Genomic DNA, 22,500 nt, shown 5'->3' with positions numbered 1-22,500 from the left:
AATTTCTTACCATATCATAAAATATGTATTTTGCAGATATTTTTCTAACCATGAGTCAGAAACGAACTATTTCTACACAATTTGTGGGCACACCTTTTCCATTAAATACAACAGAATCCCTACTTTCCGTCAGATTATTCAATATGGTTATTACATGGAGAATTTTCGCCCAAAGTTAAATAAATTTGCCCTTTCAAAATTAATGGCAAATGATGTTAAAGATATTTGGAAGGCAGTAAATTCCAGTTTGCCCCTATTAACTCATAAATGGATTGTTCACAAATTGCAGGACACCTGCTTTAAAAAAATTATGCAAATAAATAGAAACGTTTTATCCGCATATGCCAAAAGTCTTCTGGTCAATTACAAATTGACAAATTATTTGATATTTCATCTTGTTTGTGTGACCTGCCAATTGTAAGTTGTCATGCCAAAAATATTCAATGCAAAAAAGAAAATTGTCAGTCAAAGCATATTGTCTGTACCTGTCCTATGAAAAAAAGGTTAGTTTATTCTATTTTTTTAAATTTCTCTTGTTTGTTTGAAAAAAACTTTTTAATGAAAATTATAGACATCTTAAATTAAATTAATTTCCATACTTGTAAACCAGTGAGAAAAGAAATTAAAATTTTTTTACGTGAAATAGAATTTATTTCTAAGATTAGCGTAGATTAGAATAAACATTTGTCGAATTTTCTAATTCAGGTTCCTGTAGGGGAGAGAGTATTTGAAGGACCAAAGAAATAAAATAGAACTCGAAGGCAATTTTCAATTGAGACCTGTTGATAAAGCTGCAGTCGCAAAATCTAAAAAGTTAACGTTAGGAGAAAAGCAAGTTGATTCACCCCCCCCCGCCTATTGCTTCAACATCCCATGACAAGAATATCATTCTGACATCAGAAAATAGTGATGGAACAGATGAAAGTTTTGAACCAGAGGAAGAATGTAAGAATATTTACAGCCTGATAAAAATTCCTCGTTATGCCATTGAACTCATCAGAGGTGATGTCTCATCAAACCTAGGTGCAAGTCTTGCAAATGCTTTTCTTTTGGATCTACAGGCTGCGGGCCTTCTAAAATCAAATATTGATTTAATGAAATTTGTTTTCTTGATAAATCCAAAATTGACAGAGAAAAAGAAAGATAAAAAAAATAATGCCTATCAAAAACATAATCAAAAAATTAGAAATCTTGTCTGCATTGGTGATGATGGGAAACACGATAAAGACACTTTATTTTACATTGAAATTGTCGATGAAAAAGGAAACAAAAATCGAAGAAAAGCTAAAGGACAAGAGCATCACTTGACATTTACGAAAGAGATGGGTTGTGGAAGTAAGAGGGTGTATCTAAGGCATAGAGTGATTCCTACTGTTAGAGCAACTGGTGCTGTTCTGACAGATGAAGTTCACAAAGTTCTAGAAGAGTATGAGAGTGTCAATACTTTAAAGGCTGTCCTTCTAGACACCACAAGCACCAAGACTGGTTTCCTCACTAGAAAACAAGCTGTATAGAAAAATATACACTATTGGTTGTTCTCTACACCAGAATGAGCTTCCTTTTAGGGCATTATTTCAATTCCTTGATGGAAGTGCACGAAGCCCAACATCATTTACGGGTCAACTCGGAAAATGATGTGCCAACAATTACCATCATTTACCCAAAGTTGACGTTTTACCAGTGAGTAGTCCTCTGGAGGGCAGGTATTCTGAACTAACAGAAAATGATCTCACTGGTGACCAAAGACTACTTTTAGAGTATGCTGTTGGTATTTCAAGGGGTAAAGTAGACCCTCAGTATACAGCATGAAGGATCTGACCTTTAAATCAGGCAAAATGGCTTACTCTGGCAATCCGATTAATGTGTTTGTGGACCCATAAAATTTATCCATCTGAATTGACCAGAAAAATGCACCAGCTGATTAGTTTTATTGTAGAAGTGTATACAGTTAGCTGGTTTGAAATTAAACTGGATAATAAATTTCATACCCAGAAAATGTATATTTTTAAAATGATTGGGCAAATAAAAAAGCAGCCTCCAGAAATTCAGGAAATTGCTTTAAGCAATCTTCAGTTTAATGCTTTTGCCCTTTTGCCAGAGAATATTCTGTTCTCTTTGTTAAAATCAGATGAAATGGAAGTGAGGGAAGAAGCTATAAGAAGAATTTTAACCATTAGGTACGTAAACATTCATATAAAACTGATCAAATTGTTTATTTCGATTTATACATTCATTTTCAATTATTAAATTAAAAAAAAAATTAATTAAAATAAAATTGTGTTCATTTGTTCAAGTTAATAAAATTATTTGACTTCTCTTTTCTTTTTCAGTAGTGGGGAACCAGTGAGAAAGCGTTTAAAAAATATCAACAATAAATTTTGACGCTTTACATTTATCAAAGTGGAGGTTCAGAGCCAGCACTAACTGAAGAATTATCATATCATGAACTTTAGTAATTATTTATGAGCGGCAGAAAGCCAGAGTTACCTGATTTGCCTGCACATTCACAAAGTGTGGAAAGTGCTGTAAAAGTGACATCAGAAGCCTGCCAATCAGTCTATGGACTTGAAGTAAGACATGACATATCATTGCTAAGATTTTATGCCATGAAATGAGGCCATTTTTTGCTTCAAAAGGATCCTATAGGGAGAATTTTGATATTATGGTAAAATAAATAGCTTTTTTACTTGCCAATTGTTTTGTGTTTTTTTATACAAGCATAGAGATAGGTAAATAATTTGTTTTAGGTTTTATTAAGACTTTTTTCCAAACGGAATAAAAACTTCTTTTTTTCATTGATAGTAAAGAAAAGAATTGAATTATGCAGTTATAAAACAAAGTAAAATGCAGCATTTATAGAATTTTGTAATTGCAGCCACCTCAGTATGGGGGGGGGGCAATTATAATTTTGTTTAATATTTAGCATATCAGTCATTATATCGTTTATTTAAATATATAAAAACAACTTGTTATGATTGAAACTGCAAAATACTAAATAATTTCTCACAAATCTTTCACAGATAAGGATTTTTTCCGTATCTCAAAGTAGACGATCTTTAAAATCAAATTAGCATCCGATGCCTGATGTTAGAAACCTAGTTTTTTTATATTTGTACTCCCCATAGGTTTGTGCAACTTTCTCTGCTTCAACCTTTTACATTTTCCAAAAAAACTTGAAAATCGACCTACCCTAATATACATGTGTATATATATATGTATATATATGTATATATATGTATATATATGTATATATGTGTATATATATGTATATATATGCATATATATATCTGTATATATATGCATATATATATCTGTATATATATGCATATATATATCTGTATATATATGCATATATATATGCATATATATGTATATATATATATATTTCTATATATGTATATATATGTACATATATATATACATATATCTATGTATATATATGCATATATATATGTATATATATGCATATGTATATATATGCATATATATATATGTATATATATGCATATATATATATGTATATATATGTATATATATATGTATATATCTGAATCTATGTGTATATGTATATATGTGTATACATGTATATATGTATATATATATGTATATATAGAGTAAATAAAAAGGAACAAACCGTATTATGTGTTCATCAACGTTTCGTCTTTATTTCGAGACTTCCTCAAGAGGAGGTCTCGAAATAAAGACGAAACATTGACGAACACATAATACGGTTTGTTCCTATTTATTTTCTCTATTTTGTCGGAATACTATTTCCATTATTTTAATCACATGTATATATATGTGTATATATATGTATATGTATATATGTATGTATATATGTGTATATATATGTATATATGTATATGTATTTATATGTGTGTATATATATGTATATATGTATATGTATATATGTTTATGTATATATATATGTATATGTATATATGTATATGTATATATGTATATATATACGACCATATATATATAAATTATATATATATGATATATATATATATATCATGATGTTTTTAGAGATACAAAATTTAAATATTGCAATTAGGAAAGGAAGACTTTTATGATTCATGATTAAAAGTAAATTTGTATATATACAAATATATATATATATATCTTCTCTCCAAAAAGGTGGGAATGAAGGGGAAGCAGGAGAGGAAAAAAAAATGGGGAGCCAGCTGACCGGTTTCGACCCTCGCTTCTCAAAGCTGTATCGAGGGAATTATTTTAAAATAAAGAATGAAAGCGATTAAAATAGCGTTTTATTAAATTTACAGGAAAAAAAAAAAAGTGGGAAAACGATTTAAATAAAACGGCGTTATGGACGAATACCCTAGAGATTAATCACGTTCAACCCCAGTAGGCATTCCCTTTGCTTGCAAAGAGAAGGTTTCCTGAGTCGAACGTGAATGGTCTCCAAGATCTTAAGATGGTATAATGAATGAGCACGACTAATAATGGTAAAAGAGTCCGTGCTAAAGTTTGCTGCACAAGACGGGTTTTTAAGCAAATGATCAGTAATTGAAGACCCGTATGTGTTAGTAACGACATCAGTTGCCCGGTAGGTTCCATTCCTAATTTTACTGGGTACATGTTGTTGAATTCTTCCATCTAATGTTAATGTCGTTCGACCCAAGTAGTTGGCGCCGCAACCACATTTAAAATTTTAAATAACATTACTTTTATGGTGGGGGGGGGGGTAAAACGTCTTTTCGAGAAGACGGAAATAAAGTTCTCGTAGAGAAAACAACACGCACATTGGCAGCAAAATAACATCCATGAACTGCTGAACTTATTTGTTTGGCAAATTTCTCACTTACTCTACCTAACCAAGGCAGACGAAGATAAATTGGACATTTGGCTACTATATTCTCTTTCATTCGAGAGAATTCGGCCAATTTCTTTTGAATAGTTGACCTAATCACATCAAGGGGGTACCCATTTTTGGATAAAGTATCCGTAATTCTTTTCAATTCCTCATCTAATTTTGATTTGGAACAAATCATAAGGGCACGATGTGTTAGAGTCCAAATTAGATTTATCTTACGTTTTCTGGGGCAAAATGAATCCCAACGAGTGTACAAACCTGTAAACGTTGGTTTACGGTATATAGATGTTTGGTAACTAGATGGCGTTTTTGTTACCAATACATCAAGGAAGGCTATAGTTGAATTGCTCTCTCCCTCATAGGTGTACTTTAACGCGGGATGCATTCCATTGAGTAAGGAGAAAAAGGTGTTAGCTTCCGTTTGGTTATTAAATAAACAGAATGTGTCATCAACATATCGGAAGTACACCAATGGCTTTATGGGTCCAGATAATAAGCGCTCTTCATGGAACCCCACAAAAATATTTGCCATGGTCGGTCCAAGTACTGACCCCATGGCAACACCATCTTTTTGCCGGTACATAATATTGTTGAAACTAAATTCCACAGATGTAGTGGCAAGTTTCATAAGTTGAATAAAGATGTGTTCAGGAATAGGAGGCGGTGATATCCGGCCACGATATAGAAAATCTGCACTAATATCTATAGTTTCCAAAACAGGGACACAAGTAAAAAGGTTGCTAATATCATAGGAGCACATAAATCTATTAACAATCTTAGACTTTTTAATAAAATCAGCAAAATAAAATGAATCTTTAAGACAATATTTACTATAATGTTGTAAAACAGGTTGTAAAATGTCAAAGATCCATTTTGAGACCTTGTGTTGCGATGACCCTACCATGGAGAGAATGGGCCTTAATGGGATATCCGCTTTATGGGTTTTAGGGAGACCATATAACCTTGGGCGGATAGATCCAGAGGGTCTTATCTCACTAGATACGTTCTTTGGAAGTACACCATTTTTGACCCACTTGACCAGTTTCTTTTGAAATTTGGTTTCCAAGGAGGCGGTTGAATCATGAGTTGCGACAGGGCCCAATTTTTCAAATTTGTCTTTATCATCTAGTATTATCGACATTTTGTCAACATACTCATGATGGTTCAATATAACCACCCCTGACCCTTTATCTGGTCTAGTAATAACTAATGATGGGTCTTGTCGCAGAGTTTTCATAACAGCCAAATGCTCCTTGCGCCATTTAAACTCAAAATGCGACACTGGTGTACTGGCATAACTGTGAGCAAGGTCATTCAATTTTGCCTTGAGATCCCTAGTTTTAGTTTCAGAGACTGGTGCAAGTCTCTCCGCTTGGGCATTTAGGATTTCAAACTCCGAAAACACCTCTTCTCGTTTGACACCGGGCACCGGAATACAAAAATCCAACCCATGATCAAGTACCATTAATTCTGAAGGTGACAAGTCATGGGAAGATAAATTCAGTACGTTACGTCCAATATTTGGGTTAGTAGTACACCCAAATTTTTTATATATTAAGTGTTGCAATTTGTTACTTGATTTAAGAACTAATTTTTTAATATCTCGTTCTTGTAAAATTGCAACATATCGTGCAAAGCGAACTTTATCAAAACACGAAAGAGTGCTCACAACTTCCTTCCATAATTGAACATTTTCACTCTTATATTTTTCTAAATTCAATGCTAGTTTATCCAAAAAATTATGGATAAACGCATTCTCGATTTTTTGTCCAGGTTGCAAATTCGCTTTTTTTATTTTAAATAAAATAAACGGACACACATTATTATTGACACAAGAAAGTAAGAATGTTATATTATCTTGCGTCGATCTAATTTTACTTTTAATTTTTAAAATAGAGTGTAATTTCTTAATTAAACTCGAACTGTATCTCATCTTCAAATATTTCATGATGTTTTTAGAGATACAAAATTTAAATATTGCAATTAGGAAAGGAAGACTTTTATGATTCATGATTAAAAGTAAATTTGTATATATACAAATATATATATATATCTTCTGATATTGAACCTACCGGGCAACTGATGTCGTTACTAACACATACGGGTCTTCAATTACTGATCATTTGTTTAAAAACCCGTCTTGTGCAGCAAACTTTAGCACGGACTCTTTTACCATTATTAGTCGTGCTCATTCATTATACCATCTTAAGATCTTGGAGACCATTCACGTTCAACTCAGGAAACCTTCTCTTTGCAAGCAAAGGGAATGCCTCCTGGGGTTGAACGTGATTAATCTCTAGGGTATTCGTCCATAACGCCGTTTTATTTAAATCGTTTTCCCACTTTTTTTTTTCCTGTAAATTTAATAAAACGCTATTTTAATCGCTTTCATTCTTTATTTTAAAATAATTCCCTCGATACAGCTTTGAGAAGCGAGGGTCGAAACCGGTCAGCTGGCTCCCCATTTTATTTTTCTTTCCTCTCCTGCTTCCCCTTCATTCTCACCTTTTTGGAGAGAAGATATATATATATATATATTTGTATATATACAAATTTACTTTTAATCATGAATCATAAAAGTCTTCCTTTCCTAATTGCAATATGTATATATATACGCAAGTATATATATATATGATATATATGTATATATATACACACCTTTATATATAAATGATATATATATATATGATATATATATGTATATATACACATATATATAAATGATATATATATGATATATATGATAGATATACGCATATAAACACACACATATATATATAAATGATATATATATATGATATATATTATATTTATATATATGATATACATGCATGTATATATATAAACACATATATATATATATAAATGATATATAGATATATGATATACATATATGAAATATGTATATGATATACATATATGAAATATATATATATGTTACATATTATATATGATATATATATAATATATATATATGATATATATATATGATATATACATAACATATATATATATATGATATATATATATGATATATAGATGATATATGATATATATATATAAAATATGATATATATATCATATATATATACATAATATATATATGATATATATATGATATATAGATTATATACGATATATATAATATATATGACATATATATATGATATATATATTATATATATGATATATATATATGATATTTATATGATATAAATATTTATTATATATATATTATATATATGATATACATATGATATATATATGATATATATATGATATATATATTATATATATGATATATATATATGATATATATATGATATATATATATATGATATATATATGATATATATGTATGATATTTATATGATATATATATGATATATATGATATATATGTATGATATTTATATGATATATATATGATATATTTATATTATATATATGATATATATATGATATATATATATGATATATATGATATATATATATATGATATATATATAATATATACATGATATATATATATGATATATATATGATATATATATGATAAATATATGATATATATACGATATATATAATATATATATGATATATATATGATATATATATGATATATGTGTGATATATATGTTATATATATATATGATATATATATATTATATATATATATGATATATATATATATGATATATATATGATATATATATGATATATATATATGATTTATATATATATAACAATGTAGTTTAGTTCCTCGAATCACCCTGTTTTTCTTCACACTTTTTCCCTGGCCTTCTCTTCCATCCCACTTCCGTCTCTCTCTCTCTATCTCTATCTCTGTCTCTCTCCCTCTCTCTCTCCTCTCTCTCTCTCTGTAGATATCTATCAATCTATATATGTATATAGCTAGCGAATAAAAGAAAGATATGCATACTCCTATAGTCCAGCTCAATATTAACTCTGTGTACATTTCACCCTTTGGCGTTCCGGGTTTCGAAATCTCCCAAACACACAGTCACCATTCGTGACCTGAACTTCCTGTTTTGCCTGGAGGAGATCCGCTAGTTTATAACTTCGTCCTTTATCTCTCACCCTTACCAACCACATCGCACGCATTGCTCGCCGTCTCCCTCATAGAACCCCAACGCCACGATTTCCACGACACTTCAGTAGTTGACATCAATGTCATATCATGCTAAGAATGACGCCGATGACGACAGTATTTGAGCCGCTCGATGGCAATACCGTAAATGGTGGTAATATATGTTTCGGTTTTTGAGATGTTATGGTTCGAACTTTGTTGGATGGCTGAAATGGGAAGAGGGGTGTATGGTCCTTGCTGGGAAAGACACAGCGGATGCGGAGTCGAATCGGGAGAGGTCGTGTAGAGAGGTTGCGAATTGTAAGGGTGGGTGATGAATTGAAAAAGGTTGCCTGGTGTGGCTCGATATAGCCCCGCCCTATGCTAGACGCAAATCGTGATTGAATACGAGTCCAACACTTGGCGCCAATTTTGGACACTTTCATTTTTTTGCGACACACCCTCCGTGAGTTTCTGTTTCAAGGTACGCCATATTTGTATTTTTATGTAACACCGATTTTTAGCTTTTATTCTATATTAAATCTATTTCTCTTCTTTTTCCAAATTTATTCCTCTTCCCACAGCCATCCCTCTGCCTATTACTACATCCGTACACACACACACACACACACACATATATATATATATATATATACATATAATGCATGTTTATATTTATATGCATTTATATATATATATATATGCATTTATATATATATGCATTTATATATATATGCATTTATATATATATGTATATATATATGGATTTATATATATGCATTTATATATATATGCATTTATATATATATGCATCTATATATATGTATATATATGCATTTATATATATGCATTTATATATATATACATATATATATGCATATATATACATATATATATATATAGATGGAAAAATAGATATATATTAAACTTATATCGACCACTTTGACAGGATACATAATGTCTTATTCTAAATGTTAAAAACATAATAAACTACAAAATAAGAAAAACGTTATGTAAGGCACTTGTTTTATATATATATATATATATATATATATATATATATATATATATATGTATATATATATCTTCCTGAAAGATATATATGTAGATATTGAATTACAAAATATAACGTTTAATTAATAACATGTATTACGTAAGTAAACACACACACACTCTCTCTCTCTCTATCTTTCTCTCTATCTCTCTTTCTCTCTCTCTCTCTCTCTCTCTATATATATATATATATATATATATATATATATACATCTTACAATCATCGCATCACAAAGATGATACTATATAAATCAAATATTTCGCTTGATTCTTGCCTTCTGTGAGTTTTAAACATTTTTATTTTTATTCAAAATCGAGCTATAAAAGCCACTTATAGCCGAACTCTCCTTGTGTTGAACAGAGAGCATAATACTGTCTACGTTTTGTGTGGAGAATAAACATTTGCAGACACTTCCAGTAGATAATGATTGTCCTGATAGCGTTTGTAATGTTCTCCTTTAGTTGGTCTAGGTTGTACGGATTATTTGCATATTTTTTTTTGTTTTAAAGTCTCCCAGATATAGAAATAGTATGATGACAAGTCCAGGAAACGTGGGGGAGATAATCCTTTGCTTATTGTTCTCTTTTACGTAAACATGTCATGTGCTAGTGATATGTGAGACGTGTGGCTTGTAGCGGCATCTTGTAAGAAAAAGAATTGCATTTTGTCTTGTGGTGTTAGTTGGTCGATAAGAGAAGAATTAGAGAGTGGGCTACTTATAAATGGTCCAGCCACTATATATACACATATATATATATAAGTATATATATATATATATATGTATATGGGTATGTATATATATGTATATATATATTTCTATGTGTATATATATGCATAAATATGTATGTATATGTATGTATATATGTGTATATATGTATGTATATATGTGTATATATATATGTATATTTATATGTATATATATGTATATTTATATGTATATATATGTATATTTATATGTATGTATATATGTGTATTTATATGTATGTATATATATATATGTATATATATGCGCATATATATATATGTATATATATGTATATATATATATACATATTTACATATATAAATGTATATATACATATATATACATATATATGTTTATATATATGTATATATGAATATATATGTATATGTATATATATGTACATGTATATATATATATGTATATATGTATATGTATATATATGTACATGTGTATATATATGTACATGTATATATATATGTATATATGTATATGTATATATATATGTATATGTGTATATATATGTATATGTACATATATATGTACATATATATATATATATATATATCTATGCATATATATATATCTATGCATATATATATCTATATATATATACATATATATATAAATGCATATATATATATATATATATATATATACATATATATATATATTTCGGCCATGTCATTTATTTTTTCGTACTCTTAATAGTCTTGAGCCTTATTGTATTTGATATGTATTGCTTTGTTAAAGATTTATTCTTTGATAATAATTATATATATATATGTGTGTGTGTGTGTGTGTGTGTGTGTGTGGGTGTATATATATATATATGCATATTATTCTTGGTTTATATTTTTCCGGAAGTTAAGCAACCAATGAATGAAGCAATGAGTACTTAATACCGAAATAGAACAGGATATGCCTTTTATTTGTTTTACGTAAGCATTTGTATGTTGCTACACAACGATGAGCATGTTTCAGTCAGCCAGTTGCAAGTAACAAGAGGTCTCTTAAGGGGATTCTGTTAGATAAAAGTAAGGTATGTAATGGATCTCATTACACACTTTACTCTTGTATAAACATCATTGTCTGAAGTATTCTCCAGTTATTTGAAGCGATCTCCTATTTACTTGTAACTGGCTGAACGAAACCTGCTCTTAAATATGTAGCGGTATAATAATCCTTATGAAAAACTAATAAAATGTATGTATATATATATATATATATATATATATATATATATATATATATATATAATATGTGTGTATATTTGTGTATATGTATATATGTGTTGGGGTGGAGAGGCCTCTCGTAAGCCGTGATGAAGGCGACCTTTCTAGGAAATGCAAATTTCTGATTAAAAAAAGCATAAAGCAGGAGACCAATACCCACAATAAGCTGGTCTGCAGTTTAATTTCTTGCTTGCTATCTTGCTTGTTGCTGAATCTCAACATTTTAACCGAGAGAGAGGCTTAGCTGCCGTACAATGCTAAGGCTCTGTAACATCATCTTTGTATAGATACTCCTTCAGGCATTTGGGGTCATGGACTTTAAGTGTCTGAGGTTGTGGCGCTCGTCTGACAAGACGTTGCAATCATCATGTATGTATATATATATATATATATATATATATATATATATATTTATATATATATATATATATACGCACGTTAGTTAAACATTTGCCAACAATGGCGATAGTAAGAAACCAAACTACATTTAGACAACGGGATGAAAACGGCACCTAAATACGCTAATTCGTCTCTTTCTCTTAATGTTGGAAGAAGGGGGTGAAATTAACCCTTGCTTTCAGAAATGGAAAGATTTTTCCCCCGAAGAGAGCTTGAGGGCGGAGTTGAAAGAAAATTACGTCTCCAAAAAAGACAACGAGGAACAGCAATGATTTTTTTTTAAATGGCGGCATGTATGCATGCGTAAATCGAAATAATATAAAGCATATGAAACATAACCATTAATAGTCAGACATCTACAACGGAATTGTACATTTGTATTTCGTCAGGGACATCTTCAAACATATATGTTTTAACGTTCAATAACGCAAACATAAGCATTTTTACTTATTTGCTTATGCTTTCGTACAAGAGAGGTCGTCGTTTATCACGCGTCAGAAACTAAAGAAAGAGAAACTGAAAGGAGAAAGAAAAAGAAAAATAATGATTATGAATGGATATAAAGAATGTACGAAAAAGGAAACCGAGGCAAGTGAATGATAGAAATAAAGAAAATAATGTGAAGAACGAAGGACGGAAATAAAAGAAAAGAAGGACGTAAGAATAAAAAGAAATTACATAGTGGAACGATAAAGTTGTCGCTCTAGATTAAAAAAAAACACAATTCGACAGCTTCATTTTAAAACTTTTATTGTAAAAATCAATTCAGGTAACTTGATTATATATTAGAACTAACATTTATTTAATTTAACCGCCTTTCGCCTCAATCATCGCTTCGATATGGGTCCCTTTTCTACAAGCGCCGAAAAAATACTCGGCGGATGGTGGTGATCAGGTTAGCTTTTGTGTTGTGAGAGGTATGAGAAAACGAAGTAGTCCAGCGGGTTCAGGTCGAGGGAGGAGGGAGGACAGTAAGAGAATAGTACAAAGTCGTAGCACTCCGTCTAAAGCCAAGCCTGGGTGGGTCTCTTTGGATTTGTGGCCGAGTACTGTTGCTACACCCAGGAGCTGATTGCACCAGGAGATTTGCACACACATCGATACATCCAGGTACACGTTGGTGTTTACTTTCAAACCGACTTCGAAGATGTGAGGTGGCATGATGTGGCCCTCACTTTAAACTACATCAAAAACAATAACTGTGGCCGGAAACTGTTTTCGTCACTCTGGGCACATCCCTGTTATTCCTGGCCATCCAGCGATGCATTTTGATTTTAATTAAATTTTTTTCACACAGAAGTCATCACTTATCAAGGCCAGGAGGCAACTCCAGGATAAAGGTTAATGGGTATACATTAGTATATGTGATTTTAGCGTAGTAAACATAATTATAGGAATTTTCTAAATTGGATTACTTAGAGGGACGGTTCATTAAGAACTTGTTTACGTTAGACTTGAAGACAATCAAATTGTAGTCAGCTAGAAAGCAGGTAATCGGAAGAGTGTTCCACAGGCGTGCAGTTCTAAGAAAGGAGCTTTGTTCATGGAATCTACATTTATGTTTAGGCACAGATAAAGAGTGTGGGAAATTATTGATGGTGGTTTTGGCTAGATGAGTGTTTTTCGTGAAAGTTTGGGAAAGAAGACGATAGATTGAAGCTCAGCTGAGCACTTGCCATGAAAATAACGATAAAGCAGGGACAGGCTCGCAACGTCTGTTCTGTGGGAAAGAGGTTGCAGAGAAGAGAAAAGGGCATCTCCCACTAAACTACGAAGTCTATTTTGTACTCTGTTAAGTCGGGATAAGCTGCTTCTAGCAGCTCCTGTGCAGATGTGGCAGCAGTACTCCATCATTGGCCGTACCTGGCTTTTATATAGATAGGGAATTGCATCAGTAGTGAGATATCTACTGGAGCGGCAGAAGGGTCCCAGTATTTTTCCAGCGACCTTGGCAATATATTTGATAACGTGTTCCATTTCAGGTCAGGCGTAAAGCTCAAGCCCAGAAGCTTGTCAAAATATAAAACCTCCCCACGACGAGAGCTATTCATTTCAACCGACGCCATTTTGGCATCAGAGCGTAAATAGTGTAGAGATAGAAGCTTGGTTTTAGATGCATTAAAAGTAACCAGACACCTCTTTCTCCATTGTACACATGCTCAAGATCAGAGGAGAGAGAATCAGAGAGAATTTTTATGTGCTACCATAGATTGTAGTGTCGTAAGCATCTACGAATGCTGGAAATGGTCATATTGTCATAACTAAGATCGGTATAGAGCGTGAGTTGTTCAGCGGCGCATCTCCGATATCGTTTATTAAACATTGTGTACGTTTCAGATATGATAGAAGGCTCCTATGGCTCTTGGGATTTGTACACAACTGGCCAACTAGTAGATTGTCTGCAATAAAAATAAAACTGGTTCTCATAAACCGGAAATGGAAACGTTGTCTTTTCTAGGGCGAGAATTTTATCGTTCCACCTTGTATGTAAAGAGAGAAGACAATTGTAGAAATTAGTGAAACCAGAATTGAAGAAATAAACCAAAAGCCAGAAAATAATTTTAAAAATTCAGAAAATGTGGAAAGAAAGAAAGAAAGGAAGAAGAAGAAAAGGATAAAGCATCGTTTTTTTTAATAATTTAAAAAACGAAAGAATAGAAGTAAAAGAAAAATAAAAGAAAGAAAGAAAAAAAAAGAAAAGAACGAAGACGGAATAAAGAAAATACATTTTATAACCAACAAACCGACATAAATGACAAAAAGAAAATATAAAAATAAATTAAAACGAAAGAAAAGAAAGAAAAAGAAAGGAATAAAGTAAGCAAGAAAATATATTTAACGAATAACTTAATAAAGAAAGGACAAAAAGAAAAGAAACAAATGAGTATGAAAGGGAGGAAAAAGGAAAGAATAAAAATAAATTTTATAAATAACTAAGGAAACAAAAAGAAAGAAAAAAGGAAATAGAAATGAAATATACAAAGGAGAATGAATGAAAGAAAAAAAAAGGACGAAAAACAGAAAACGGACGGAAGTAAAAAAATAATACATTAAAAAAAAAACAAAAGATCCAAAGATAAAAAGAAAAGAAAGATAAAAACGATGAAAAAATAAATTTAAAAAATAGAGCGCTGATAGGTGGATATACTCGAACATCTAACACAATTTTACATTTACATTGATCCAATTTCTCTCTAGAATATTTATTCAATTCCTTTTGCTAAATGCATGATCTAAAATTCTTAGACACATATGTTCCAAAGTCTAATTCACACACACACACACACACACACACACACACACACACACACACACACACACACGTGTGTGTGTGTGTGTGTGTGTTTTACATATTTACTTACTGACACATATGTTTTGTCACACGCAAAAAAAAAAAAAAAAAAAACGTTTCACTGTTTATTACATGCGTTTAAGCATAAAACAAAATCCGGTCCGAGAGTATTTCGATTTACGCATGCGTACATGCCGCCATTAAAAACATTCATTTCTTTTGCTGTTCACTCGTTGTCTTTTTTGGAGACGTAATTTTCTTTCAACTCCGCCCTAAAGCTCTCTTCGGGGAAAACTCTTTCAATTTCTGAAAGCAAAGGTTAATTTCACCCCCTTTCCTCCAACTTTAAGAGAAGAGAACGAATTAGTGTATTTAGGCGTCGTTTTCATCCCGTTGTCTAAGTGAAGTTTGGTTTCATGCTGTCGCCATTGTTGGGAAATGTTGACTTAATGCGTATATATATATATATATATATATATATATATATATATATATATATATATATATATATATATATATCCTGAGTAGACGGCAAACAAGCAACGGGAGAACGTTAAAGAGAGCGGGACGATGCGGTGAAGTGGGAAAAAGATAGGGGAGGCAGTGCACGATGGAATGACGAAGAAAGAGTGAAGACTAGTGGGAAAGAAATAATGGGTGATTGAAAAGAAAAAAATGGAAGATATAATAGCATAAAGAAAGAAAATACAGACATTACATGAGATAGATAGACATTTGTAGTCATCGACATACAGTCCTGTTTCGAATATCACGACTCATCAGTGCCGCTAGACTAGCACCTCTCCCAAGCCGAGAATTGAACCTAGATCTATCGCGTTGACAGTCAGGAGTTCTACCGATCGACCCACGGGAGAGACGCGCGTAAATTATCTCACCAAATGTCTATTTAAACAATCATTTGTCCACTACTTGTACAGTGCTCTAACCACTTGTTTATAAACAGTGAGCGTCGCATTTTTCAGCCAGTTACGTAGCGGATGAGATTGTTTACGGCAGTGCTCTACCCAAAGAGGTGGGCTTAAAATATTTGTAGTCATCGACTAATATATATATATATATATATATATATATATATATATATATAAAATACGCATCAAATGCGCTTGAAACCAAATCACAACGTAATATTAGCAAAATAAACAAATATTTTGTTTGAATTTATCACAAATATATTTCGAAGGTAGCCTTCATATTCAGTGTGTTCTTTGTTTTTGTTTTTTTTTTCGTTTTTTTTTTCTTCTTTCTTGCCATGTTGTTAATTTATAGAAAGGAGTCTGTAGAGAGCCGCGTGTTTTATCTGGTGGTTGTATTTTGAATTGTTTGAACTGTGCGCTGGTAACGCGAGAATAACGTCAAAGAATGAGAGTTCAATAGAAACGTTGTTTTAATTTGAATAAAATAAAATACGCATCAAATGCGCTTGAAAGCCAAATCACAACGTAATATTAGGAAAATAAACAAATATTTTACTTGTATGAATTTATCACAAATATATTTCGAAGGTAACCTTCATCTTTAGTGTGTTCTTTGTTTGTTTTTTCTTTGTCTTCTTTCTTGCCATGTTGTTAATTTAAAGAAAGAAGTTTGTAGAGAGCCGCGCGTTTTGACTGGCGGTTGTATTTTGAATTGTTTGAATTATGCGCAGGTAACGCGAGAATAACGGCTAAAATGAGAGTTCAATATAGAAACGTTGTTTTAATTGCAATAAAATAAAATACGCATCAAGTGCGCTTGAAGCCACATCATATTGCAAGAAAGAAGAAAAAGAAAAAATAAGAACAGCGAACACGCTGAAGATGAAGGCTACCTCCGAAATATATTTGTGATAAATTTCAAACAAGTAAAACATTTGTTTATTTTGCTAATATTACGTTGGGATTTGGTTTCAAGCGCACTTGATCCGTATTTTATTTTATTCAAATTAAAACAACGTTTCTATACTGAACTCTCATTCTTTGACGATATATATATATATATATATATATATATATATATATATATATATATATTCAAAGCTGGAATAAAAGATGCTGGGAATAGGCCAGACAATTATGTGGAACATACACCGTAATAGTAATTTAAAAAAAAGACTGAGACTAGTAACATCATATGAGGAAGAGGTTGCAGTGAAGAGAAGGGAAGGGCCAATCATATTTCAGATACGTTCATGCAATTTATCCAAATTCTTTAGATAAGATACAGATTTACGAGTCCATATATGAAAACAATACTCCATACACCGTCTGATAGTAGATTTGTAGAGATATAGAATTAACCTCATGTGTGAGAAAGTGTTTAAGGCGATAGAGATAACGATTTTATGAAAAATAGAAAGAGCGGTTATTTTATATGTGGGGATATTAAACTCCCCAAAACAGTGCACCCTGCATTGGGACAGAAATATTTAGATATCACCCGATCGACCAAAGATAGATAGATAGACAGAGATAGATAGAATGATGCAAGGACAGATATATATATATATATATATATATATATATATATATATATATATATATATATGAGAGAGAGAGATAGAAGGATGCAAGGACAAATACATATATAGATAGAAATGGAAGGATGCAAGGACAAATAGATAGATAGATAGATAGATAGAGTAGAAGGATGCATGACAGATAGATAGATATATTTTTAATTTGTTTGGTAATAAAAACAATTCAATGGAGTAATCTATGTGAATCTTCGACGGCATTTTTAATTAAAACATATCTCTTCTCTAATATTATATAAGAGCCACTTTGTATGTGTGTGTGTATGTGTGTGTATGCGTGTAGAGGTTCCTTCCTCATAGGTTCCAAAACGGCTGAGCCTATCTATTGCAACTTTCACAAAAACCTAATTTATATTTCTGGTAGTGTTCTTCGATATGTTTTGTACAGAAATCCACACGATGAGTATCGAAAATCAACAAAAGTCCGAAATGTAATATTTCTTTTCCTATATATAAAAAGAATAATTTTTTACAGGAGAATATTTTACATTACACCGGTGCAAGCTTGGCCGGTGTAACGTAAAATATTCCCTTTTTAAAAATTCTTCTTTTTTTTTATCTATAAGAGAAGAAAGACTATCTTTAAGATAGTCACGCCCAAATATCAGCTGACGTGATATTGTAAACAAACACAGACGGAATTTGATGAACGACATTATCATTATTAATTTTTATTTATTTATTGCGAATTAGTCAGCTAGGCAAATTATTTCTCGTTATATATAATATTCAATAGAGGATTGATTCTATAATAAAGCATACGTAATCTACATGAATTCGAATGCTATGCTTATGCGTATTGTACGACCGGGCAACGCCGGGCAATGCCGGGCGTCCTTCTAGTACAACACATAATAAAAACCAAAGGCAAGAATAATTTAGTCCCCTACTTAAATTGATGAGTTTTTTTTTTTTTGCTTTTGTTTTTTTGTGTGTGCGTGTTTTAATTTATTTTTACGGGGTCTTCTTACAAATACATATAGTTTAACTCCGTCGCGTTAAAATAAAAAAGACTGACTTAACTATAAATATTCAACAAATAACTATAACCAAAGCAAGAAAAATATTTTTCTATCGAGATAGATGTAATTAAATAAAAACAAAGTTATGAAAGCTTTTTATTAATCGACAATTTTTTTCTGCATTTATAATATGCAAATAAAAACAAAACTAAGTGCCTTCTGTTTTTTTTTTCGGCATTTTATGAATTGTATTTGAAGTTTTCATTACAAGTTGGAATCGTTTTCAAACAATTAATTTTTATTCAAAAGAAAAATAATTCGAATACAATCTGAGACTCTTCAGGAAATGCGACAAAAGATTTTACTATGATTTTTTTAATTAAGAAAACAAACTTTCTTTCATTTTCATTTTTTGACAGTTTAAAACTTTTTTAAATCGTTTTTTCATACGAAAAATTCAGACGCTGAAACTAATGCAAAAATACTAATAACAAAAAAGAAATTGATATTCTGGCTTGGCAATGGCTTTCCTGGAAAAATATGCGACGCTAAATGCAGATATGAAAATATGACTTTTAATGAAAATATGACTTTTAATGAAAATATGAATTTTAATGAAAATATGACTTTTAATGAAACAAAATTTATAACATTAAGTAAAAATGCTCTAGCAGACTCGCCTTTTAATTGTTGACTTTTAGGAGTATTCCACTTTTATCTACTGCTATAAACTTTGTTTCATTAAAAAGTGGTCGAACTCATTTATTAAAAATTTTGATAATTTTTTTTTTTGTTTTTGTAATGTTAAATGTTTTGCGTAGGTTTGGCGTTCCAAATTTTCGTTTGAAAAATGAATTTAACAAGTTTAAAACTAACATATATGCCTACAGAATTTAAAATGCATATAAGCTAAAATAAAGTAGAAATAAAAACAGATAAGTGAAAGCGTTTGCATGGGAAAGCGTTCAAATATAAGCTTCTAGTTTGTTTCTGGGAAATAAAAATTAAAATGATTCGAAATATTACTAAATAGAAAAAAGTTTAAACTGTTGTAAAAAATTAAAATGAAAGGAAAACTAAATGAATGAAAGAAAAATGAGTATTTCATTTAAAATAAAGAATCGTACAAAAACTTTCGTCGAACTTGCTTAATAAATATTAACTTTAAAACATGAATAAGAAACTAAAGTGGCCGAAAAGAGGGTGCTCACTGCACTCTAATGCCTCGCTAAAATACAGTTATGCCCCTTAGATCAGTGACGACATATCCGGTAGCGCCGGCAAAAGTTAAAGCCGTTGACTTGTAATAAGTGATTTCGATAGGAGTTTACAAAGCATTCGCGGAAGTGACGTCAGAAAAATTAAAGTTCAGATGTCCAACACTCTATATAATATAGCTTCTTTTTTTTTAAGGAAATATAAAAATAGAAGTTTTGGTAAATTTTTACTTCGATTCTACTTTAACATTTTCCTTTAAAATGACGATTTTTATTGATTTCCGGGTATGCTGAAAACGAATATCGAACTTAAATTTTCTGCAAATAAAAAGTTTTCGGATAAAAAGCAATGTAATTATTTATGTTAAAAGTGGTGGCACTTATCGTACGTTCAGTACGAATATTTTTGTCATAAATAATATACTCACTATTCCCTAGCTAGCCATAAATATACTGACCCAACGGGTAACGGGTAGTTCAGTACAGAATATAACTATAGTCCTCACTTCATAAATATGTTCTCTTCTAGGGAGGGTAAGAAATTTTGTTTTAGTAGTGCTCTTAAAGGTCTCCTTAATGTAATTAATGCTTGTAGTAGTGCTCTGGATGCCTCCCGAGTTTTATTTTTTTCATTCGTTACTTAAAATATGTCTTCTCAAGACAATAAATAAAAATATTATCTCAAAATCAATTCTTAGTTTGAATATTTTCGGTATATATATATATATATATATATATATATATATATATATATATATATAAATGACCTTTTCTGTGTGTGGGCGAAACGTATCTAACAATCTTATTTCTTAATATTTCTTCTTGAAACTTTATATATAGCGTATTTGACCCCCGGGAACGCACTCAATTTTTTTAGCTTGTAAAAATAGCTGCAAAAGGGTGAAAATTAAAATAAAACAATTTACTTTAGTAGGAGTAAATCGACAAATTCCTGAGCATGCGTGCATATACATTTTTAGCCGTAAGTCGCTTAATTTTTTTACCTTTTTCATCTATTTGGCTATATCTCAGAGTGCATCGATGAAAGCCGGAACGCTAAATAACAGCTATAGCAGGAGTGATGAATGTTTTTTGTTTGGATTCTAGATCCTATTCCTTTGGAAATCTTTTCTATACATATTGGGTACAATATAATAATCACGTGAGACTTTGCTGCATAATAATTAATATGAAATTTGCATAATTAGAAGACCATATTTAAGCGTAGTTTAGGACCGGGCAACACCGGGCTGCTTACGAGTATATATAGAGAGGGTTAAAAGCAATTTCTTTAAATTAACAAAGTATGCATTGCAAGTAACGTGGTGTTTATTGCGTTCTGCATTTAAACTTTCAATGCAAACACACACACACGCATATATATATATATATATATATATATTTGCGTGTGTGTGTGTTTGCATATATATATATATGCGTGTGTGTGTGTTTGCATTGAAAGTTTAAATGCAGAATTCAATAAACACCACGTTACTTGCAATGTATACTTTGTTAATTTAAAGAAATTGCTTTTTGTTTGTATAAATAAATTTAATATGTACATATATATATATATATATATATATATATATATATATATAATGTTTTTATTTTTTATTACCGTTTTATTTGTTTGGTTACATGTGGTAATATAAATAATACGCATATTTGCTCTGTAATAGCATTGAGCACTCTCTTCAGGTTTTTACTACTTATATATATATATATATATATATATATATATATATATATATATATATATATATATATAAACTAGGGAGGAAGAAATCATTTTTCCATTTTCTCATCTTTTATCTCACAGTAATTTCCTTACGCAAGCTGAATTCTCGAAAGGCCTCGTTTGATTCTTGTTTCGATGGTTTTCCCGGGCAAAATGTTCGGTCCTCTTCGCTTTTATGTAATTTGTCTTTTAGCCCGAGTCGTCTTCATTTTCACATCTACTTTCGCTCTCTATTCCTTCATTGATTCAATCACTATTTTTCTAGCAACGGCTTCGGGACACGCTATATTCAGCTGAGACAATGACATCTATTGATAGATAATATATATATATATATATATATATATATATATATATATATATATATATACGGAAGGTGAGAAGAAAGTAAGGCCTACT

This window comes from Euprymna scolopes, chromosome 32, assembly GCF_053919585.1.
Source record: "Euprymna scolopes isolate OS-2025 chromosome 32, ASM5391958v1, whole genome shotgun sequence".
Classification (NCBI taxonomy): Eukaryota; Metazoa; Mollusca; class Cephalopoda; order Sepiida; family Sepiolidae; genus Euprymna; species Euprymna scolopes.
The sequence above is the reverse complement of the archived record's forward strand: the minus strand, read 5'-3'. Positions refer to the sequence as shown.